The sequence below is a fragment of the Heterocephalus glaber genome, unplaced genomic scaffold (assembly GCF_053883595.1).
Source record: "Heterocephalus glaber isolate CG9 unplaced genomic scaffold, H.glaber_assembly_v1.0 deba00001733, whole genome shotgun sequence".
NCBI classification, from domain to species: Eukaryota; Metazoa; Chordata; class Mammalia; order Rodentia; family Bathyergidae; genus Heterocephalus; species Heterocephalus glaber.
In genome coordinates, this window is record NW_028258444.1 from 7,718,744 (window position 1) to 7,744,360 (window position 25,617).

At 35.4% G+C, this 25,617-nt stretch overlaps 1 pseudogene; it reads right to left on the minus strand.

Moving 5' to 3' along the window:
- Window positions 1-3,023: 3,023 nt before the first annotated feature.
- Window positions 3,024-3,379, minus strand: LOC101710611 (V-type proton ATPase subunit G 1 pseudogene; annotated as a pseudogene).
- Window positions 3,380-25,617: the final 22,238 nt, after the last annotated feature.

A 25,617-nucleotide genomic window follows, 5' to 3' on the forward strand; every position in this document is an offset into this window, starting at 1 on the left:
GGGTCATGAAAAAGATCATACACCCTGACCAAGTTGGATTTATCCCAGGGATGCAAGGATCATTCACCATTTGTAAATCAATTAATGTAATACACTATATTAATAGAACCAAGGACAAAAACCATATGAACATCTCAATAGATGGAGAAAAAGCATTCGACAAAATCCAACACCCATTCATGATAAAAATCCTACAGAAAATTGAAATAGAAGGTCTTTATCTCAACCTGATTAAGGCTATCTATGAAAAACCAACAGCCAACATCATACTAAAAGGTAAAAAACTGAAAATTTTCATGCTAAAATCAGGAACAAGACAAGGATGCCCACTATAACCACTCCTGTTCAATATAGTTCTGGAAACATTAGCCACAGCAATTAGACAAGAGAAAGAAATAAAAGGAATAAAGATAGGAAAGGAAGAAGTTAAACTGTCATTATTTGCTGATGATATGTTACTTTACATAGAAGACCCAAAAAATTCTGCCAAAAAACTTCTAGACTTAATTGACAAATTCAGCAGAGTAGCTGGTTATAAGGTCAACACTCAAAAAACAATAGCCTTCTTGTACACAAATAACAGACTCACTGAGAGAGAAATTTGGGAAACAATTCCTTTTACTATAGCATCCAAAAAATGAATTATCTAAGAATCAATCTAACAAAGGAAGCAAGAGACCTCTACACTGAAAACTACAGCACTCCGAAAAAAGAGATAAAAAAGGATATAAGCAAATGGAAAGACATCTCTTGCTCCTGGGTAGAAAGAACCAATATATAGAAAATGGCCATATTTTCAAAACCACTATATAAATTTAATGCAATGCCAATTGCAGTTCCAGCAATATACATCACAGAGCTAGAGAAAACAATCAAAAAATTCATTTGGAACCAGAAGAGACCTAGAATAGCTAAAGCAATTCTAAGCAACAGAGATGTGGTAGGGGGTATCACAACCCCCAGCTTGATAACTACAAAGCTACTGTGATAAAGACAGCATGGTACTGGCAAAAAAAACCAGACCTGAGGATCAGTGGAATAGATTAGAAGATGTGGAAACAACTCGAGACATACTCAGCCACCTCATTTTTGACAAAGGAGCCAACCACCCTCATTGGAGGAAAGATAGCCTATTTAATAAATGATGTTGGAAAAACTGGGTTTCAACCTGCTGAACATTAAAACTAGACCCATATCTATCACCATGCAGTAAACTAAGATGAAAGTGGATTAAAGATCTAAATATTAAAACACAAACACTAAACTTGCTGGAAGATAAGTTAGCTAGAACTCTTGAAGACATTGGCAGAGGAAAAGACTTTATGAACAAAACCTCAGTAGCATGGGAACTAGCAGAAAGAATCAACAACTGGGATCTCATCTTATTAAAAAGCTTCTGCACTGCAAGAGAAACCAACAGAGCTAAGAGATAACCTACAGTCTGGGAAAATACTTTAAGCAGCTGTACCTCAGACAAAGAACTACTATCTAGAATATATAAAGAACTGAAAAAAATCAGATCTCCCAAATTCAAAGACCCAATTCAAAAATGGGCATCTGAAATGAACAGATATTTCTCAGACAAAGAAGTAAAAGCAGCAAATAAATACATGAAAAAATGTTCAACATCACTGGTCATTTGAGAGATGCAGACGAAAACAACACTGAGATTCCACCTCACCCCAGAAAGAATAGCTGCTATCATGAAATCAACCAATAACAAATGCTGGTGGGGGTGCAGGGAGAAAGGAAACCTTCTCCATTGTTGGTGGAAGTGCAGACTGGTGCAACCACTGTGGAAATCAGTGTGGAGATACCTCAAAGAACTAGGGCTGGAGGTCCTATTTGACCTAGCTATTCCCCTGCTGGGTACCTTCCCAAAAGAATTAAAAGAATCATACCACAGTGATATATATGCACCCATGTTTATAGTGGCTCAATTTGTAATAGCTAAAGCTTGGAGATATCCCAAGTGCCCATCAACTGGAAACTGGATAAAGAAGATGTGTTTCTTTTGATAAAATGGAGTACTACTCAGCCATAAAGAATGAGAAACTAGTGACATTTATAGCTAAATGGATGCATACTGAGGTCACACTCTTTTTTTTTTGAAAATGCATGACAAAGTCTTTACTTTTACTAGTAAATGATTATCAATACACCAAATAATAAGTAACAAGTTCTTGAGTCCTATCATCTAGTAAACTTTTTTGTTTTGTTTTGATTTGAGACAACGTCTCACTATATAGTCCAAGCAGGCCCGGATCTTACTATGTAGCCCAGGCTGACCTCAAACTTGTGATTCTCCTGCCTCAGCCTCCTGAGTGCTGGGGTTACAGGTGTGCACCACCACACCCAGCTCATCTAGTAATTTTGGTTAAAATAAACTAAGAGCAGCTCAAGCATGTATACCAGTATTAGCTGTTCTAATCCTTCCTCCAAATATACTACTTTGAATCTGGCTGCTGCGTCATACAAGTTACAAATAACTATTTACTTCTTTTTCATAGATAAAGCTCCTGACCTTTACGAAAGTATAAGGGAAAAAGAGTTATTTAATCCCTTCCTTTCTTTAAAGAACTGTTTTTTCTTTTTCTTACTAAATCTAAGAATGAAAAAGTCAACACTGATATACATGTTGTTTGAGCTAAAAGGCGTAAGAAAACAGACAACATATACTCATTAAATTTCTAAGAAATACAAGGTAGGGGCTGGAGATTTAGCTCAGTGGTTTCGCCGCCTGCTGCGCAAGCGCAAGGACCCGAGTTTAATCTCCGGTACCTAAAAAAAAGAAAAAAGAAAAAAAGAAATACAAGGTAAAAAGATGACATCTTTGGAGAAAGTACTAAGTTTGTCTAAAGAAGCTAGATATGCTACTCTCCAAAAAGTGAAGGGAACTATTTATTACACAACATAAGAAATAATTTAATGCATTTCTTAAGAACAGAAATCGACTTTGCTAAAGCTTCATATTCCATGAGAGCATCCACAATGCTAAGCCACAGAACAGGTGTTTCTTTCTTTTATCCGTTGGTGCAGTAGTTTTCATGGATTTCTGGACGGATGTCACAGAGAAAGGCCAGGAGGTTATCCAAGAGGTTATTCTTCTCTGTTCTGCTGGAAGTAGGTCTGGACCCACCCTCTCCTGGGTCTCCCCCTCCACTTCACTGCTGCAGCTGCCATGGGGCACTAAGGCCGCAGCTTCTTTGGCCTTGAACTCTTCCTTCCTCTGCAGGCGGTACTGTTCAACCTCAGCCTGAGCTTCTTCTGTGGCCTGCTTCAGCCTCTGGTTCTTTCACTTGTAGGCCGTGGACACCTTCTCTGCAGACTGCTTCTGGCGCTGCAGCAGCTGCTGGATTCCCTGAGACTGGCTGGCCATGGCTGCTCGAGGCGACATGCTTAGGTTAAATATATAGGACACACACGTGTCAATACCGAATAGTTTCTCTAGTGTGAGAAACAGAAAGTGTAAATAAGGGTTAAAATGATTTAAATGAATAATTGATAGTTTGGAAATAGGAAGAAAAAAAGGTCCAAAGAGATAGAGGTGGTTGGAGGGGAAGGGGAAAGGAAAGAAGGGAAAGGAAAAATGATGAGAAAAGAAAAAAAAATGGAAATGAAGCCTATGCAAATAGGGAAGGGTGGAGGGGGTGAAGGGTGCACAGGTAATGGGAAAAAAATAAGAAGGAAGATGCATCATGTACAGGTACAAGCACCCAATGAGAAATGTAAACGTATTGTATACCTAAAATGTACCAATAAAAGAATTTAAGGAAAAAATAATACATATTTTCTCCTTTAAGTTGACTTCCTCAGGTATTTTGTCTCAATAATGGAAAACTGAGGATACAATGTGGAAATGAGGAAAAATGGGAAGGAGAGCTCAGGCAAGGCAAAAGATAATACTGTGCCCTATTCTAAAAAAGGGGCATTTTGTGGAAGTTGAGGATAAAGGACTTTTGCTTTCCACTTTGTCAAAATCAATATCATATAATCCTTATAATTTTAAAGTACTTTTATAATCAATAAAAGCATTAAAGACATTTCTGTTTTATAAAAGAGAAAAAAGTGAGGAATGTGTATAACATATTTTGAAACAGCAGTTTTTATAGCTGTGAGGAAATTATAGATGTCAGTTGAGATTATATTGGAAAAATTAAGTTTGTGTAGATGGAAGAATCCTTAATTTTCCAATTAAATCACAACCAACCATATCTATAATTTTATAAATTTAAAAGATTGCTGTTTCAAACTATGCTACATTTTGTATTATTAATACATCCTTTGAGCTTCTCATCATCACTCTCAGACTCAAATGATTTAAGTCTTAATGTTAACAAAATGCTGGGGTCATGCCTCACAATGACAAAGAATATAATCATGGATTGAGGAGGTAAAATATAAGCAAATTTATTTAAAACATATAAACATAAGGAAGGAAAACATATAAAGGCAAACAAGTAGAACTCCTGATAGCCGGGAGGAGGTCCCGAGCAGAAACCTACTAGTGATATAGGGGGAAGAGATGTAACTCCCAAACCTACTGAAATGAGAGTTCGTACCCCCTAAAATCAAAGAATGAATTCTAGGAACAACAGAGGTTAAGAGTAGGAAAAATTTATTGGGAGACAGAAAGCTTCTGCCTAAGAGGGACAGAAGGGGGACCAGACAGCGAGTTGCTCACTCACGCCACTTTTCAAAGATGTTTTATAGAGCAAAGCCATGTGGTGAGGGGGGTACAAAGTGGGACAAAACTATAAGGCCCAATGGAAATTTACAAGGTGGGCACGAGGTGGGACAAAAGCGTGACAAACCATTAAGATTATAAGCACAGTCACCCAGATAATATTAATAAATGGGGGTCAAATTGGGGAGCAAGTCACATAGCAAGCATAAAAGGATTTTCTTTTTTAAAAAATTCTTTTATTGGTACATTTTAGGTATAAAATATAGTTACACTCATCATGAGTATCTTGGTTCTTATTTTTTTCCCCTTCCCCTGCCCTCCCTTCACCCACTACACCCTTCCCTATTTGCAAAGACTTTGTTTCCATTTTTTTCCTTTTCTCATATTTTTTCTTTTCCCTTTTTTCCTTTTCCCTACCCTCCCACTTCCTCCATTCCTTTAGACCTTTTCTTCCTGTTACACAATATCAATTATACATTTTTAAAATTACAGTATCAAGATCTAGGAGACATTACCACAGATTTTACAGAATTTTAAAGGATATAGAAAGCATATTTCCAAAATCTGTTTTGAAATAAATTTGGCAACTTCTAAGAAGTATCTTGGAAGACAAATTAATGAAACTAACTCTGGAGGAAATATAAAATTTGAATAGCACCTATTAAAGAAAGTATATTCCTAGCTTGAAAACCTACCTATATGACAACAGCAGGCTCATATACATTTTAACTGATAAATTATATCAAACATTCAAAGCAGAAAAAAGAAGGAACACTTCTCCCCTCATTTTAGGAACTCAACATTGTGCTAATCCTAAAACTGGATAAAGATAATAGAAGAAAAAAGTATGAACATAGATAGAAATTTGTTTAACAAAACAAACTATTGGAAGTCAGATCTGGCAGGATGTAGAAAGTGGTTTTGTTATAGGGATGGCAGTGTTGGTTCAGGATTGGAAGATCCACCCCCAAAAGTCATCATTTTAACAGAGGAAAGGAAAAAACCATATGATCCTGTCACTATTTGGAAAAAAAGTATTGGATTAAATTCTATAGCTGTTCATGGTAAAAGCTATCAGGAGACTAGAAGTAGAACAGAAACTTCTCAACAGATTAAAGACATGTACTCCATACTTCCAGCGAGAACATCTTATATGAATGGGGAAGATACAATGCTTTCTCCTTAAGGTGGGGAGCAAGGGCAGATATGCTTACTCTTCATTTGTCCATTAAACTTTGAAACCTAGGCCCCACCAAAATAGTCTGGCAATAAAATGACACAATTAGGATAGGATTGGCAAGGTAGAAGCAAAATCTTTATATGTAGATGAAATGATCATCTACAGAGAAAATACTAAGAAATCTCTAGGAGCCCCTAGAACTTGTATTTGAATTTAGCAGGACTAGAAAACACAAACTATATATAAAAATTCAAGTCTGTGTATACTTGCTATAAATGAAGAATTGGATATTGAAATTTAAAAGTTATGTAGGAGTACAAAGGACCTAGAAAAGTTAAAAAAAAAAACTTAAAAAAAAAAAACAGTGTTGGAAGATGTTTAGTACCTAATTTTAAGACTTCTTCTAAAGCTACAGTAATCAAGGCAGTGTTGGTGTAAGGAAAGACACATGGATCATTGGAATAAAACAGAGAATCTAGAAATAGAACCACACATATATGGTCCACTGAGTTTTGAAAGATTATTTAACATTAGCATTTTATTTTATTTTTTTTATTAAATTCTTTTATTGGTACATTGCAGGTATACAACACAATTACATTTCTCATTGGGAATTGTACCTTTACATAATGCATCTTGGTTCTTATTTTTTCCCCATTCCTAGCCCTACCTTCACCCCCTCCACCCTTCCCTATTTACAAAGACTTTATTTCCATTTTTTCCATTTCTCATCATTTTTCCTTTCCCTTCTTTCCTTTCCCCTGCCCCTCCCACTACTCCTACCCCTTTGGACCTTTTCTTCCTATTTTACATTGTCGATTATTCATTCTAATCATTGATGCATTTTAGGTATACAATATAATGACATTCATCAATGGAAATTTGCACCTTTACATAGTCTCTCTTGGTTCTTATTTTTCACCCTTGCCCAGCCCTCTCTTCAACCCCTCCATTCCTCCCTATTTACAAAGATTTTGTTCCTATTTTTCCATTTTCTCATATTAATCCCATTCCTTTCTATCCTTTCCCCTAGCCCTCTCATTTCCTTCCCCTTTGCCCCTTTTCTTCCTATTTCACATTACCAATTATACATTTAGTCCTTATTTACACTTTCAGTTTCTCACATCAGAGAAACTATTTAGTATTTATACATGTGTATCCTATTTATTTCACTTAAGAGTATGGCCTCAATGTGCATCCACTTAACTATAAATGTCTCTAATTTCTCATTTTTGATGGCTGAGTAGTACTCCATTTTATTAAAAAACCACACTTTCTTTATCCAGTCTCCAGTTGATGGGCATTTGGGTTGTTTCCAAGTTTTAGCTATTACAAACTGTGCTGCTATGAACATGGGCACCTATATATCACTGTGGTATGATTCTTTTTATTCTTTGGGGAAGATCCCCAGCACTGGAATAGCAGGGTCAAATGGGACTTCCAGTCCTAGTTCTTTGAGGTATCTCCATACTGATTTCCACAGTGCTTGCACCAGTCTACACTCCCACCAGCAGTGAAGCAGGGTTCCTCTTTCCCCACAGCCCCACCAGCATTTGTTATTGGTGGATTTCATGATAGCAGCCATTCTTTCTGGAGTGAAGTGGAATCTCAGTGTTGTTTTCATTTGCATCTCTTGAATAACCAGTGATGTTGAACATTTTTTCATGTATTTATTTGCTATTTCTACTTCTTTGTCTGAGAATGTCTGTTCATTTCAGATGCCCATTTTTGGATTGGGTCTTTAAATTTGGGAGGTCTGATCTTTTTAAGCTCTTTATAGATTCGAGATAGTAGACCTTTGTCTGAGGAAGAGCAGGTGAAGATTTCTTCCCACATTGTGGGTTGTCTCTTCACACTGCTGGTGGTTTCTCTTGCTGTGCAGAAGCCTTTTAATAAGAAGGGATCTCATTTGTTGATTGTTTGTGCTAGTTCACGGGCAACTGAGGTTTTGTTCATAAAATCTTTTCCTACACCGATGTCTTCAAGGGTTCTACCTAACCTCTGTTCCAACTGGTTCAGAGTTTCTATTTTAATATTTAGATCTTTAATCCATTTTGATTTTAGTTTAGTGCATGGTGAGAGATATAGGTCTAGTTTTAATCTTTGGCAAGTTGAAGCCCAATTTTTCCAGCACCATTTATTAAAGAGGCTATCTTTCCTCCAGTGAGGGTGTTTGGCTCCTTTGTAGAAGATGAGATGGCTGAGTGTGTCTGGCGTTGTTTCTGCATCTTCTAATCTATTCCACTGGTCCTCAGGTCTGTTTCTTTGCCAGTACCATGCTGTTTTTATCACAGTAGCTTTGTAGTAGAGTTGCAGGTTGGGGATTGTGATACCCCCTGCCATGTCTCTGTTACCTAGAATTGCTTTTGCTATTCTGGGTCTCTTCTTGTTCCAAATGAATTTTTGGATTGTTTTCTCGAGGTCTATGAAGTATGCTGCTGGGATCTCAATTGGAATTGCATTAAATCTATATAGCAGTTTTGGAAGTATGGCCATTTTCACTATATTAATCCTTCCTGCCCAGGAGCAGGGGATGTCTGCCCATTTTCTGATATCATCTTCAATCTGTCTTTTCAGAGTGCCATAGTTTTCAGAGAAGAGGTCTTTGATTTCTTTCATTAGGATGATTCCTAGGCATTTCAATTTTTTGGATGCTATTGTGAAAGGAATTATTTGCCCTATTTCTGTCTCAGTGAGTCTGTCATTGGTGTAGAAGAAAGCTATTGATTTTTGTGTGTTGACCTTGTAACCAGCTACATGACTGAATTTGGTTATTAAGTCTAGAAGACTTTTGGTTGGGAAGTCCAGGGGTGGAATATTATTGTTTAAATCTACCCCCCCATGTGTTCTCTCTCTCTCTCTCTGTCTCTCTCTCTCTCTGTTTCCTAGCTTCCATGGGTTGAGCAGCTTTCCTCTGTCATGCCCTTCCACTATGATGTTTCTGCCTTGGAGCCAGCACACTGTGGACTAAACTGTCTAAGACCATGAGCCAAAATAAACTTTCCCTTTAAGTAGTGGGTTTCAGCTATTTTGTCATAGGGACAAAACAGGTAATTAATAAATGGTCCTTTTTTTTTTTGAGACAGGGACTTGTCATCTAGTCCAGGCTTCCCTTGAACTTATGATGCTCTTTTCTCAGCCTCTGTGCTGGCATTACAGGCATGTGTCAACATACCTGATTTGCTTATTATTCTTTGTAACATTTGTTTGTCAGTTTTCCTAGTTTCCTAATTGATGAATATTCAGTCTGGTGATAATAACTGTGTGGAACACCATGAGGACTTCAGATAGGATGATGCTAACTTTACTTTCCTGTCCAAATACATTAAGGATCTGAAAAACTGTGGAATATTTTATGTCATTCATTTAGTATATATATTTTGAAGCTCAGACATAAAATATTTTAATTCATATTTTAAAAATTTTATAAAAATATATATTACAAATAATTTATCCAAAAGTAGAATTCTCAGAACTAATGTATATATAAAGAATACAGTTTTATGTAATATTTAGTGATGAATTTTATATTTTATTAAAGGATAAGCAAGTTTCGTAGTATTCCGTGACATAGATATGTTATCAAGTGATGAAGGATTTCAGTGTTTTTTAAAACCCATTATCCTTTCTAAAAGAAACTGACTTTTAGAGAGAAAGAAACACAATTTTCCACAGTTGGTCCTGATTTGTAGAATTTGAAGACTTGGCTATAAAAATCCTAAACAAATGATTATGTAGTTATTGAATAAATGAAATGATTCATAGATTGAATGAATTTTTTTCTCAATGTTAGGACACAATGTTATCTTTTATTTAACATATTTATGACATAAAAAATTCATCTTTATAATTACTTCTGGGAATATGGTGTTACTAAAACTTGGTTAAAAATGAAATGTTTCTCTCATTGTACATTAGAGAGATTTAAAATTCATCAAATAATTTTTTCTATTACCTTAATATAATGATCAAAAGATCCCTGTATGCTACAACTCCTTTATAACTTAGTTAATAGTACTTGAAGTTTACAGGCAAAACCTGCTTTACAATGAAATCACATGACTTTAAATTATAGTTCAAAGGAGTTTCTGAACCCTTAATTTTAATCACTGTTTCATTGGTTGCTACTTGTGGCAACTTGCAGTGTTGGCAGTTCAATACAACATAGAAGGTTTAAACCGCTTGGAGACTAAAAACAAAAAAAAAGAAACATGTATTTATTACTAAACTGAAATTATTTAAATAGTAAAATTTTAGTGGGGGAAAGAGATTTAGAGAAGAGTCAATAAAATATTTGTGGAATCACAGACAATTACCCTCTTGAATCATTGACCTTTAAAGGAGCCTGTGAATTTAAAAGTTTGCCTACCACACTACTTCATTTTGTTTAAAAAAGAAACTTGAGCTCCCATAAAATTTTGTGACTTAGCCTGGAATAGTGGCACATGCCTATAATCCCAGAAACCTGGAAGACAGAGGCAGGAGGATTTTTATAGGTTTAAATCAAGCTGAGCAACTTAAGAGATTTAGCAAGAACCTACCTCAAATTAAAAAATAGAAAAAGTCTAGGGATGTAGCTCAGTGCAATGACCCTGGTTTTATTCCCCTATACTGTAAAAAAAAAAGAAGAAGAGTGGCTTATTCATGGTTTTTGTAGCAGCATCAAGAGTAGAATCCAAATACTTTGATTTCCCCAACCAGGAATTTTCTTACTATTTTACATATACTCATAAAAGATAAAAACCAAAAAAAGAGGAAAATATTGTATGTCAAAGTAGCAGCAGCATTGGGTTTATCTACTCTTGACTTTTGAAGTAAAGAAAACTAGAGAGTTTTAATTAAAAGGAGCTGATTGGATTGATCAATTAAATTGACATTGCTTGGGTTCACACTTTGGAGCACTTAACAATTCATAGAAATAAGAAGTTCTTATATCTGTAACTATACTTAAAAGTGGGGACAACTTACAGTATATAGTATAAAACTCATTTGCTTACATGAATTAGAGATCCTTATTTTTAAAATTATTAGAAAATTTACACTTACATTATTGGTTAAAAGATTATTAGCATTTACAACGTTCTTGGGAATTTGATTTCCTTTTTTGATAAAAGATAAACTTACTTATAAGGTACTTACTTATAAGCCTCATTAGCTTGGACAGGAAATGGGAATTTCGGTCAATAACTCTGATGGAGTCATGCTGGCTATTGGCAAGGCAAGCACGTTAGAGAGGAATAGATGACAGCCTCTTTCTGTATTACTGATACATGCAATTCGCATGACACCAGTGAATGGATATTGCCCTGAGTTTAGTTCAAGGAAATTATATATAGCCTCTGACTTTGCTCACGCCTGAATGTTTGGAGCACTGGCCTGAGTGATAAGCAGTGGCCCCCTTTTTTGAGACAGGATCTTGCTCCATAGTCTCGGCTGGCCTCACACTTTCAATCCTCCTACCTCAGCCTCACAAGTGCTGGGATTACAGGTATGTTCCACCACATTCAGCTAATAAGACAGGAATGAATAAAGCAGGAATTAGGATTCTATTAGGCAGTAAGGACCAAGGCTCGGAAATAGAGTTGGGAAGTCTGAAATAGATTCTGCTGAGTCACCATCCTCCAGGGATCACACAAAAACCTGAGTAAGGTGCCCTGCAGCTGTCTGGGACCTGATCAGAGCATGATCAGGTAGGCCATTGCCCACTGCATGGGCATTGTGTGAGCATTGCAGATTCAACCCTAAAAAGTATGTAGTCTCCTACAGGGTAGAGATCTTATCACTTACACAATGTCCTGAGCTCTCTTCTAAACCCCTCAAAAACCTCTAGACAATCCTAGTATTGCAGATAGGTAAGTTAATTAGATATCTTGTAGGGAGTTAGACAGGTCCAGCCCACAAGGAATCAACATGGAGGACAGTGAAGACACATTCACTGAAGGCCAGCATTGTAAAAGGAGAGAAATTACCATATCCACATAGGATGAATAACAGTGCTAACCGTTTTAGCAACTACATTTTCCTTGGCCACAACTATGCATTCACTTCCTTTCTGGTCAAATTGCAAAATTTTCATATCATTCAGCTCTACGTTTTGTTCCTGATTCTTACTGTACATCTGGGTAAAAGCAGCTAGCAGCCCCATTCTACAGGCTTAATATGGGGTTATCTTGAAATTTCGTCTACCAGATTAATAAGTCTACCACATTCAAATTTAGCTCATACGGTCTTAGGACAGTAGTAAGATGAAAACTAGTTTTCTTTGTTTGTTGCCAGAATCCAATACCCATGAGAATCCATTTTTAAATACAATCCTCGTTCTCATCTGAAACCTCATGAGCCTGGCTTTTATTGTTCACATACATATAAGTATTTTTGTCTTCTCAGCTCCCACCACAAGTACTCATTAAACTGTTACAGGCTTTTATGCTTTTTCTACCTTGATTCTCCAAGTATTTTAAAACTCCTCCTACAAATCAGTTCTAAAGGCTTATGAAGCACATGATCTGGTAAAAGTTTTCTATATTAGTTATTTTTTTGTCAATAAGACAAAATACCCAACATTTGTACTTGAAAGGAGGAGAGGTTTATTTTAGCTTATGATTTTAGAGGGTTCATTTCATGGTATGCTGGATCCAAGGCAAAAACAGCATTGTGGAAGAGCAGGGTGAAGGAAAGCTGCTTAGCCTATGGCAGCCAGTAAGCAGAAAAAGAGAGGGAGGGAGGGAGAGAATGAGGAGGAAGAAGAAGAAGAGGAGGAGGAGGAAGGGGAGGGGGAGGGGGAGGGGAGGGGAGGAGAGGAGAGGAGAGAAGAAAGAAGAACCTCAGACGAGAATACACCCTTCCTTCTAGGTCACACACTAAGTGACCTACCTCTGAGCAGATGACATTTTTGGAGAACATTTTAAATTATAACATATCATAAGCAGTTCGTAAATGCCTATATTCAGTCAGAAATTTAAATGTTGGTGTGAATTTCAGATTACTTTAAGGAAAAGAGAATTCTTTTATTGGAAACTAGAATGCATGAGGTTTTAGGGGGATAGCTAGGTACAAGTCATAACAAAGTGTAAGTTTTTAATTGTCTTTTTTCAACTATATATTATGAAAAATGTCAAGCATATATGAATCCCCATGGATCCAGAAGGAACAATTATCGTTTTGATACACATCTTTATCCTCACCCCCCCTTTTTATTCTTGTTTTGGAGGGTGTAGGGTAAGGTGACATTTTAAAGAAAATTCCTAAACAATGTTTTATCCTTAAATGTATCCCTAGAAATAAGAGCAATCTCTTATATAACTAACATACTATTACTCCACCTAATAAAATGAACCCTAATCCCTTAACATCATCAGCTGTCAATTAAAATTTCATGAATTTCCTAAAAAAAGTCTTTGATAGTCAATTTATTTGAAACAAGATAGGCTATATTCAAATTGCAATGGAAGCTATTAAAGTGAATAATGTAATCTATTTTTTAGAACTGTCAGTCCAGTAACTCTGGAAAATAAACTCCAAAAAAGCAAAAGTAATAACAAAGAAACCACTTAGAAGCCTGAGTGTTGTCCAGGAAGAGATAAGAGTGGCTTGCACCCAAGAGACCAAGTGCTAATGTTACAAAGGGCTAAGACTGAAATGCAGTTTGCAGATTTTGCTAACAGAAACTCCTGCTAGCTCTGATGTGGGAGAATAAAGAGAAGAAGTGAAAGGTGGCATTTAAGTTACAGAGTGCAGGGGCAACTTATTATAGTTGAGGTGGGAAAGGATAAAGAAAGACCAAGAATAAGTTTGTGAGGGAGATCACAAGGGATAATGAAAGTAGACATCAACTTTTATTGGTCATGCCTAAGTGGATAAACCATATTGAAAGTCATAGAACCCCAAGATATCACAAGAAAGAATTCAGATGTAGACCAAAGGAGGCCCTACAGATTTCAAAGACCTGGCTAGATTACATTATATTGCCTAGGAATAACAATAAGGCATACACATGTGATTTATATTCATATGTGGTTTATGGATCATCATTTTAAGAGGCAATATATTGTTCGGCAAATGTTATGGTGTTTTCTAATTTGGAGTATTTATAGTTTTAATGACTGACATAAAATCACATATTACAAGATCCAATGCAAGAAGCTTGAGGTAGACTGGTACATTTTACATTTTAGGGTTTTTTTAATATCCAAAGGCTTAAAGAAAATATTTATATCTCAAAATACGGTGCCACTTGTCAACTTAGCTAAATGAGTATTTCTCCACACTCCTTTTTCCAAGGTTTCTGGTTAGGGTCAAACATTCTTACAGGGTATTTGGAGGCCTCACAACTCACACATATGGTAAGGTCAAACTCTGTAACAATGTGCAGCTTCCAGTGTTCTGCCCTTCCAGTAGAATCTTAATTGATACAGTAAAATTACATGAACACAATGAGTTAAATTCCTATGGTTATATATTTCTATAGAAGAGTTAGTATTCTATTACCAGTTTACATTTCATTCTAATAAGGATGACTCATACTTATAACAAAAAATAATTTTTCCCCGTGGACCTTACATTTGTCAGGCAGGTGCAACACCACTAAGCTACATCCCCAACCCCTTATACCAAAATTTGAATGAATAAATCTAAATGGTCAATCAGGGGGAGAGAATATATAAGTCTTTTTTCAATTAGTTATGTTAATTTTATCATATACTCAGAGCATGAAAGGGTTTGGTTAAGGCTGCTGACAAAATTTAAACAATTTTCCCTTACTGAGGAAAAATTGACCACTTACTGAAGTTTAAAATAAACAAATTCTTTGCTTTAAATATATGAACATCTGAAATGTTTTCCATTACTAAAATATACCATGCTTTATTTCTTTCATTCCTGGGTTAGAACCCAAGTCCTTGCATGTGCTGAGCACATACTCCATCACCAAGCTATGAGCTGTAACCCCACCCCGGTTTAGCATCAATGCAATTATAAATAATTGCAGGAATTAACCTAACAACTAAATAGCAATACTTGTCTTCTAGAATGGCCATACCTTTATCATTGACTGTACACTAAGTGACAACAGGACAATCTTTGCTTTACAGGATTTTAGAAATAATTTTCAATAAAATTAATATTCCTACTTTTCCCTTTTGAGTGTATTCAGGAAAAAGTTTTAAGAAACAATACAGTGGGGGTGAGAAATACAAATTCTGAATTTATTTGTGATACAGGATTATGAAAAACAGATTATGAACATTATTCTCTGTATTTCTTAATCTGAACTCCCACCAGTTTTTCTTGAAATAGAACATCACTAACTTGATAAAGACTTATAAAATAAATAAGATGATGGGGAAAAGTTTAAATTGGGGATGTGATGTAAGGGGAAAAATTGAGATGTGTTAGGTATATATATCAACTCCTCACAATGAATACAATCATTTTGTACTGCAAACATATGCTAACAACATTTTAAAAAATATATACCAAAAAAAGAGAGAAAAGAGGATCCCAGTGGAGGAGCAGCCTCTAACCTTTCAATCACAGTCACAAGGCCCTGGCTATTCAGGGTGTACTTAGTCACAGCTGGATACCATAAAGTCCATGTAATACTGCTCGACACCTATTTTCAAGAACTTTATTTCTAGAAAATGAGCTGCTTTGTGCTAAATTAATTCAGAAGGGCATGAGGGAACAGAGGATGTACTAAAGAATTGCCATTGCTATAGCAACTGAAAGAAGAATTATAATTATTTTTATCCCATATGTATATTTTATAGGAACTTTGAAAGGAAGGAAGTAGAATTCAGGAAGCTAAGCAATGGACTGGAAATCTCATATAACTTTAAACTTTTTTTTAACTGTGTTACTAATGTAATAAAACTCTACAGTCACATCCAGACCAATTCTTCCTTCTGACCAACTTCATGGGCTACTTCATGGCATTTCTTGGAGAGTTACAGTATCAATGACTATAAAAGAACACTTGATTCAGACTGAGATCTCCCACAAAATGTTTAATGGTAAAAATAGGCCTAATTCTCATACACTCTAAACTCATCAAGCTCTTAAATTTGATGGCAAACCATCCTCTAAGCTATTTTAAGACATTCTTAGGAGAAAAACAAAAGTTCTTAATAAATGCCAAATTCTAAGGGAACTGAGGACTGGAGCTTGAAATGCGGATTCCCACACTCCCTAATAGATGCCATCACCCTGACCCAGTTAGGGCCAATCAAGACTTAATGAAACACTTCATCCATTAATGGCAGAAAGAAGTAAAAGGGAAATACTAATCTTGAATTAATTCATTATGACTGTTTATGAACACTGAAGAAAACTGTCTTTTCCAGACCCATCCTACAGGTTATCCTGTCCAGTACTTACAGTGCTATTTTAATTGCAATCATTTATTCACATCCCTTAGATCAGGTTCTCTTTAAAAAAATCATTCACAAGTAACTAATAATATTGCTGATCCAATACGTATGTCCAACTTTTAAGCAGACACTGAAAACTAGTGATGGTTCACACTTGAAATTACCATGTAAATCCCATGAATAAAAAGACAGACACTTGCTTTCCATAAGTTTTGTACAACATATAAACTCAAATAAGTGTCATTCTCTGATATGTAAATATATATTGATTCACTCAAGAAGAAACAGTCATTGTAAGTTATGTACATACCTGAGAGCAAACTAATTTTCTCCACTGTACTATGTATGGAAAACTTCCAGCCAGTTAGATGGCAATAGCAGTGTATGTAGCAATTGTATCTAGAACCAAGATGTCAAGATTATACAAATTGTCTGCTTCCATTTCGTGATGCTACTCGCTCCCCCTGCAGATGCATTCCATCTCTCTGCTCTCCTAATAGAGAAAGGTTGAGCCAACCGTAACCTTGTTCTTACGGGGGTGACCTACTGGATCCAAACCACCGTAATAGCTTGAGCATCCTTTGGACAAGGATAGAGCATTCAAACCCACAAGACAACTATTGGGCCATCACAGACACCCACTTTGAGATTCTTCTGCCCCTACCCCCAGAAAATTTGGGGTGTGGGTGTTAGGTTATACAGTTTTATATAGGCTATCATTTTATGATACTGAATAATTTTATAAGAATTAAGTAACTTGAAATAAGTATTAATTGTATAAGAAATAAGTAATTACTCAAAGTTAATGAAAAAATATAAAATGGCTCACAGTAATCTCAAGAACCCACCTCTGCCCTACCCCATAGATTGTCTTATATACTAAATTCACTTTTTTAATTATTCTCTTCAGATCAGGTACAGTCCTAAAGGTAAACAGATACCATTAGTGAAAAATATACATGACTAATCATAATAACTTGACCAACAATTCAGTGGTCCTGAATCACTTGCCTTCCTAACATTGATTCTTCCATTTCTTTTGTACTAAAGCAAGTGGCCCAATTCGAAAGACAAAGCCAGTGGTGATCTTGGAAGGCAAAACCCATGTTCCATATTTATTCCATTTGCTTATGTAAAAGGAGAAAATAACTGTGTATGCTTAGTTCTATGACTGTAAAATATCCACAGGCAACCTAGAAGCTTCAGACTGTGTCTCATGCCTAAAAAAGGAAGTCTAGGACAAGCCAGCATCCAACTTAAGAGACCATTAGCGTTATTTTCTTTATCACTTTAAGGATCTACAAGTGTTATTTGGAATTACTTTCCCTTACATTTTGGCTTCTTGTTGAGTAAATGTCTCCAAGAGGGGTAATAGACCTACATCTTCCTGAGAGAAGTAACTGGTCTGGGGCTGTTTGCAAAGAAGCTTTAAGCAACAAGGCCATTTGCATGGACTATGCTGAGGTAAAGTCTTCAAGACACTCAAGTCAAAATCCATAAAAAACTTCCAGAAGGATTAAGAAGGTCTGTGCCTTACAAGAGTCTCTGTCCATGAGTCTGGAAAGTTCCACTGTATTTAATTGTCTCCTTTCTATATCCTGTATCAGTTACTACACTCCACAGTTTTTCACCAATTTCCTGTCTCGATATTCCTAAACACAAAGCTTCTTTTCCTCATCAGTGTATCCAAACACCTTGCATCTTTTAAAGCCCAAGTTGTACTCAACTTCCTTTGCAGAACCTTCCCTGTCCCTCTTCCTCATCTTTCCCTCCTACACTAGACTATAACTTTCTATGGCACTGCCACTATACTTTGTCTTAAATTTATGTAGATAATTCGTCACTTTTAGGTGATTCTCTTTTTAAGGCAGAGACCATATTTAGTATATTTCAGATAATCCTTACCAAACAGACTTCTACTTAGTATATTTCAGATAAGCCTTACCAAACAGACTTTTAAGAATCATTTATACCATAGTATGTATTTCAACATACACTTACAAAAGCCACCCTTCTTAATGAAAAGAATGAATCATCCATGGTATGATTTTACACAAAACGTGGAAAATTGTACAAGATCAGCCTCCTAGCTTGGCATGGTGTCCTTTAATCCCAGAACTCAGGAGGGTGAGGCAGAAGGATTAACTGCTACAAGTTTGAGGCCATCTGGACTACACAGTAAGTTCAAAGTCAGCCTGAACTACATAGGGAGACCCTGTCTCAAACAAAAACAACAAGATTAGCCTCCTTTTTCAACATATATCAAAGGCAGGCTGCAGAGCCCTTTCTAACTTTTACAAAGACAATCCACTCCTGATTAGTAATTTCTTAGTCAGCTGCAATCTTTAATTCTCCCTTTGGTGATAATTTGCTCACTTCTCTACCCATTGAGCAAGACATCTCCCTTATATCTAAAACTGAAGTATCTCTGGGAAGTAATATTACCAATAATGTTTATCCATGGTCTGGAAAATTGTAACTTTTTAACTATTTTACAATAGCTTTGTTAAACTTAGCATTTTAACTGTAAGGTTCAGAGGTTCCTAGGAAATCTATAATTTTGAAAGCCTAAACTAATATTATTTTTGCTCCTAAGACCCTTTGATTATCTGATAAAAGTCATTGGCTCAGCCTTCCAGAAAGTGAAAATAAATACAGGATGTTTTAATACATGTATACGTTGTATAGTAATCAGAATAATTAGCATAATCATCACCTTAAATGGGTATCATTTCTTTATGGTAAGAACATTTAAAATACTCTCTTCTAGTTTTGAAATATGTGATATTTTATTGTTAACTATAGTCATCTGACTGTGTAAGAGAACATCAGAACTTATTCCTGCTAACTGTATCTTTGCACCTGTTAGCAAATCTCTCCCCAGCACTATCTCCCCCCTAATCTCCATAGCTTCTGATAACTAGCATTCTACTCTCAACTTCTATAAGATCAACTTTTTCTTTTTTCGTTCTTTTTTTTTTTTTGGTCCTGGGAATCGAACTCGGGACCTTGCTCTTGCAAGGCAGTTGGCGGCACCACTGAGCTAAATCCCTGACTGCTTTTTCTTTTTTAAATATTCCACATCTGAGTAAAATTGTGTGGTATTTGTGCCTTGTTTTTTCATTTTACATAATGTCCTCCAAGTTCATCTCAGTAGCCATAAATGACAGGATTTCATTAATTTTATGCCTGAATAATTCCATTGTAAAGCATACCACATTTTTTTTATCAATTCATCCATTGATGGGTGCTTAAATTGATCTGTATCTCAGCTACTGTAAATAGTGCTACAGTAAACATAGGAATATAGATGTGTCTTTAGTATACTGATTTAGTTTCCTTTGAATATATACTTGTCGGTGGGATTGTTAGGTCACATGGTAGTTCTACTTTTAGTTTTTTAAGGAAACTCCATACTGTTTTTTATAATGGCTATACTAATTTACATCCCCAATAAAGGTGTATGGTTCTTTTTTCTCCATGTATTCTCAAATACTTTTTAAAAAGTAGCTATTCTAAGTAGAGTGATGTGGCATCTCACTGTGGTTTTGATTTGCATTTCCCTAATGAGTAGTGATGCTGAACAGTTTTTCATATACCTCTTGTCTATTTGTATGTTTCCTTTTGAGAAATGTCTATTTGGGTAATCTGCCCATTTTTCAATTGGGATATTTATTATTTTACTATTGAGTTGTTTGAGTTCCTTATATATTTTGGATATTATCCCCTTATCAGATGTATAGTTTGCAAATATATTATCCCATTCTGTAGATTGTCTAGTTACTTTGTTGTGCAGAAATTTTTTAATCCGACATAAACCTATCCATCTACTTTTGCTTTTGTTGCCTGAGTTCTCAAACTTAAAATCAGTGATGACTTCCATGTGAGTTAGCCATAATTGTGAAATTGGTTTGAAGATCTAAAAGCCAAAATTATCTCACCTCCTCAAATTCAAATACTTCATAAGAATAGATATTTTTAAAGACTAGAATTAAAAATCAATATAATATTTGAAAAACAAGGAGAAAATGAATTATTTATCTTATATTTTAAGTTCACTTTGACCTGTCTATGTTTTAATAGAATTTGAAGATAGAAAAATGAGCATGCTGTGTCTACAGGGTGTTTCCTTAGTAGAAGCATGAGTAATTTTACCTTTTCTCTCAGCATGCAGCATCTGATTTTATAGAATGATGTTGCTGCTTCTCTGTATGCAAAATACTAAATCTTACTATAGTTAACTGATACAAATTAAAAATCAGAAATTTCTCTGTAATTTTAAAATAATCATGAAAAAATAATACAGTCTATCTCATTCCCAGGGCAATGTTCCTACTGCTTTGTGATGGTGTTCATTTATCTTTCACTAAAAGATCATTTAAGCAAGAAAGACTAAATCGGATAACTATATATTATAGATTAGAAATCCAAGGAATGACATAATCTTATGTAATCCTCCCATAAACTTGTAAGATATGGCTTTCATTTTTCAAAGGAAGCAATCAAGGTTCAGGGAATGTTAGAGATTTGTTGAAGTTATGTGAAAAATGGATAAAATAAGGGGAGTAGGCATATAAATTGCTCATTAAGTGGCTGGTACAAAGTAGTGAGCAATAAATATCATGTAACAGATGGAAAAGAGAAGACAAAAGGGAAAGAATCAGAAAGAAGAGACAAAGCCAACATAAAACCTTCATCGTTTCATAATATAATTTGTTCTAATAAGATATAAGATGATTTTTATTTCCAGATTCTGACAAAATCTATTATTGCAGATCGACACGTTTTCAAATGTTGAAACTTTTAGAAATAAATAAGAATATAAATGCAATAATAAATATCCAGATTTGGAGGGTATAAGTGTTTATGTAGTTCAATAAAAATAATTTAATAAGAATTTATTAAATATCAAACATGAATTCCTGCCCTTAAGGTACTTGCTGGTGAGAAAAAAATTATATAGACACACAAATAGCAAATACCAGTCTGAAGATAGTCCTGTCCAAAGTGTTGAAAGTGCCCTAGGGAGCATTAAGAGAGGGCTGGAATAAAAGCTAGAGTAAACCAAAAATGATCAAAAAAGAAAGAGGAAGTGTAAATTTTTGCAGGTAGATGGGAAGTAAACAGAAACAAAGAGAAACTGGCAAATATGAGTAAGACCCATGCCAGAAGAAAACTTGGACAGGTGTAGAGATTTTATGGGCATTTTGGTATCCATGTTTATAATTGATCCATTAAGGGAAGAAGCATTTAAAACTCATATTACCAGAGCGTATGCAGCACATATGGGACAGGGCACCCGCTGATGTACCGAAATACTGCCCACAAAGCATCCTTGATTGTGGCAGATCAGCTTTTCATATGAGCTGAGTTGTACCAATGCTGGTTTTATTTCTTCTGAGTAATTTTCAAATTTTCTTTTAAATAAGCAAAATTCCTTGTATAACATTCACTTCTAAATATCTATTTTTATGTTTGCTTTGAATTGGATCTTAGAATTTGATCATTGTTCCTAATCATGTACACTCGAACAAGACTTGAGTTGAATGATCTTCATTTCTTACTCTAGCTCTGAATCAATTGTATGCCTTCCATTTTGATCTTCTCAGTAGTCATCGCTCTTAAGGCCAACACATTTAATTAAAGCTGAAATTTAATAGATACTAGCTTGGATATGGAAAAATAATTACACTATGAATTTTAACCTTTTATTGCTTCATTACAACAGAATATTAAGCTATTCTCCAAATAAGAAGGTAAGTCGAAAGCTTGCCATCGCTACCTACTCGATTTTGGTCATGTTTTTCTAACTTTCTGATTTACATGTTAACTTTGTACATCAAATTACATTTTTATGTTAGAAATAATTTTTATGTATGCACCTGGTCCTATTACAGCTTTCAAAAGCCTCCTCTCAACCAATAATATGAGCACTTTTGCACAATCAGAACTTTGCCTCTGTTTGCCAGATAAGGAATTGAAATTTAACAAACATAGGTACCTTTCTAAAGTTCTCCGTCAATGAGAACTGGAACCAGCTGCTCTGGTTCTAAATCCATTACTTTTTTTCCAGCTTTTATTTTTTATTAGTACATGTTTGTAATACATTATGATTGTATTTCTCGTGGGGCATTGGCTTGTGTACATAACACATCACAATTTTATCCCCTTCCCTTCTCCTCTTTCTCTCTCCTTCTATCTTCTAATTCCATTTTCATTTGAAAGAAATCTTCCTACTTCCCATTATTTTATGTTTGTATTTTCCAATTTATAATTAGGGTTGCTCATATAAGATAAATATGCAATATTTAATCTCATGTGTCTGATTTATTTTGTTTAATATTATGATCTCAAGGTACATACATTTTCCTACAAATGATTGAAGTTTATCCTTCTTTATGGCAGAGTTGTACTCCATTGTGTATAAATACTACCTTTTCTTTATCCATTCATCTGATGATGGACATATAGACCACTTACCAGATTTAGATATTATGAATTTTGCTGCTATAAACTTGGGTACAAATGAATCACTATAATATGATGACTTTGGCTATTTCAGGAAGATACCTAGAAGGAGAACAGTGAGTTGAATGAAATTTCTAGTTTTAGTTTTTTGAGAAATCTCCATACTGATTCCATTTGCGATTGTACTGGTTTACATTCCCACCAACCACCAATGCCGGGTGTAGTGGTGGATGCCTTTAATCTCACCATTCAGGAGGCTGTGGCAGGAGGATCACAGTGAATTCCAGTCCAGCCAGGACTACATCACAAGACCCTGTCACAAAAAAAAGTAAAAAGAAAGAGAGAGAGAGAGGAAGATGATATTCCCATCAACAATTACACTTCCAGCTTTTTTCCCCTCAGACTCACAAGCATTTGTTATTATTTGATTTCTTAATAGTGGCTATTCTTTCTGGAGTAAGATAGAATCTCAGTGTTGTTTTAATTTGCATTTCTCCAATGGCCAGAGTTGTTGAACATTTTCTCAAATATTTATTAGCCATTTGTAATTCTTCTGAGAAGTGTCTCTTCATTTGCCATGATATTTCTGTCTCATCAGATCATAATGGGATTTAAAATTCATTATTAGTTACCCTCAAGCAATTTAATATTTATCTTTAAACTAGAGCCACATCTCTATACTATCTAGAAAGAACTAAAAATTACCTTTCCAATAATGCTCCAACATGTTTAGAAAAAAATTCATATGACCAAATTTCTGTGGGCCAGATACAAAAATAAGTGGTAAATAAGGGCTTGACAACTACTGATGGTGGTAACATATGAACTGCTCAGCAGTCACTGATCATTTTCTATCATCTGAGTTTCTTAGTAAAAACGAGGCAAGGACTTGGCTAATTCTTCTTACTCTTAGCTTCTTAACAAATCACCAGATTCTGTATTCTACCCAAAGGTATTCATTCAGTAAGATAAAATGCACTTAATACACAGGTTAAGCAGTCAGTTCTGAGAAGCAGAAATAATTCATTTGCTCTTCATAAATTACATTTAATTTCAAGTTGGGACTTCTCAACAGAGTTGTTCCTTGAGGTTAATTTGTTTTCTTTTCCCTTGATTCAATTTGACAACAATTTGAAAAGTTTGATTACATTTCTTCATTTGTATTTGGACTCCAAAAAGCCTAAGTCTCATAGTGAGATGCAGATATAATCACATCTTCACTGATCAACCTTTCCACAGTAATCTGGTAAAACAGACTGTGATGGGAAAATAAGTATTCAAACATCAAAATCCTTGTATTCCTTCTTTCTTCAGCTGACACAGAGTGGCAGAGAACACAAGTAAGCTCCGTGAAGTAGTGGAAGGAGCATTGCTCTTTGCCAGAGATGCATTCTGTTCATCTCTGCATCCAAGGTCAGCCGTGTAATTTTAAGGAAACCAGCCAGTCTCTGCAGAACTCCACTTCCACATTTCATCCCCAACATGGCTGGACAGGATCATCTATGATTGGCTATAGTGAGCTTCCTGGAAATTGTGTGTAGACCTTGGCAAAGAAATGCCTTTTAATTCAAAGATCAAAACCTGAGTGTCTTTCACTGTTTTAGCCTAATAAATTCCAGGAATGGTTGTATACATGGTTTTACTCTGAAGTTTCCTTTAAAATTCCAGGACTCCTAATGATACACATAATTCATGACTCAGGATGTGATGTTTGCCTAAATTTTTTTCTTAGTAACAATGTAGGAGGGAGCTATAAAAATCTGAGTGGGAAAAAGATTCTTAAATTAGCTGCTGTAGTGGTATTGGTTAGTCAGTCACAAGAGACCTAAATTATATAGAAGCTTGAAGCAACACTGCATGCATTTGTCAAAACTGGACAGAGCAGATATAACAGCCTAATTCTTTCTCACCACATAGTGAGAGCCACAAGTTCAACATCTAACAGTTAAACTTAAAGAAAACTAGAATTTAGCACCAGAAAATAAGTATCTATGAGAAAACAATGAGTGTAAAATGTGTCAAGAGTTTCAGACTAAATTGATGTATGTGAAGAACTTCATTTCTACTGATATCAGAATGCTGCATATTTCCCAGCACTGCTAAGCTTATGAAATCAATTGGCCAATAATGGAAGAAACTGGGATTACAGAGAATCAGTTTCTTGCAGACATTTCTGTTTAGCTCTAGCTGAGATAACAAACAATACAGCCAGATTAACTTGCAAGGGAAAACACCTATATAAGGTAATAGTTTATCTGACACAAAACTAACAAATCTTTTTACTGTCAGGTTTTAAGACAAAGGTATGAAAGCACAACTGGTGCCTCATATTCAGAGGTTATTTATTTTCTCAGGAGGTGCTCACAGGATCTCCACGACTAGCCAGGCCTGGTGCCATCATCTCTTTTGACACACAAGAAATCTAAATCCAAGAAGGGTTAAAGGACTTGGCCAAGTTTGTCCTATTAGTGAGGGGGCAGAAGTGGGCTACATTCAACCCTCTCCCTGGAGAGGAAGCTTTCTGTTATAATTCCTGAAAATGATTTGGTTAGCATATATCCTTTAAAATCCACTCTTACCGGCGCCGTATTTTACTTATTTATATGGGTGTAATTAGCTATATAATTTTCCAAGATTCAAACCTGGTGCTACTTTTTTTCTAATTTCTTTATTGAAAGTACAATAAAACACCAGATAAAAAATATAAATGTTCTTTTCCACTTAAAATTACACAGCACTTTTCTTCAAAAAGACCTATCAGTTAAGAGGATGTGTTTTGGGGGTTTTTTTGCTTAAATTCTTTTATTGTTACATTTTAAGTAAACAATACATTTACATCTATCATTGGGTGCTTGTACCTGTACATGATGTATCTTGGTTCTTATTTTCTCCCCATTACCTGTGTGCCCTTCACC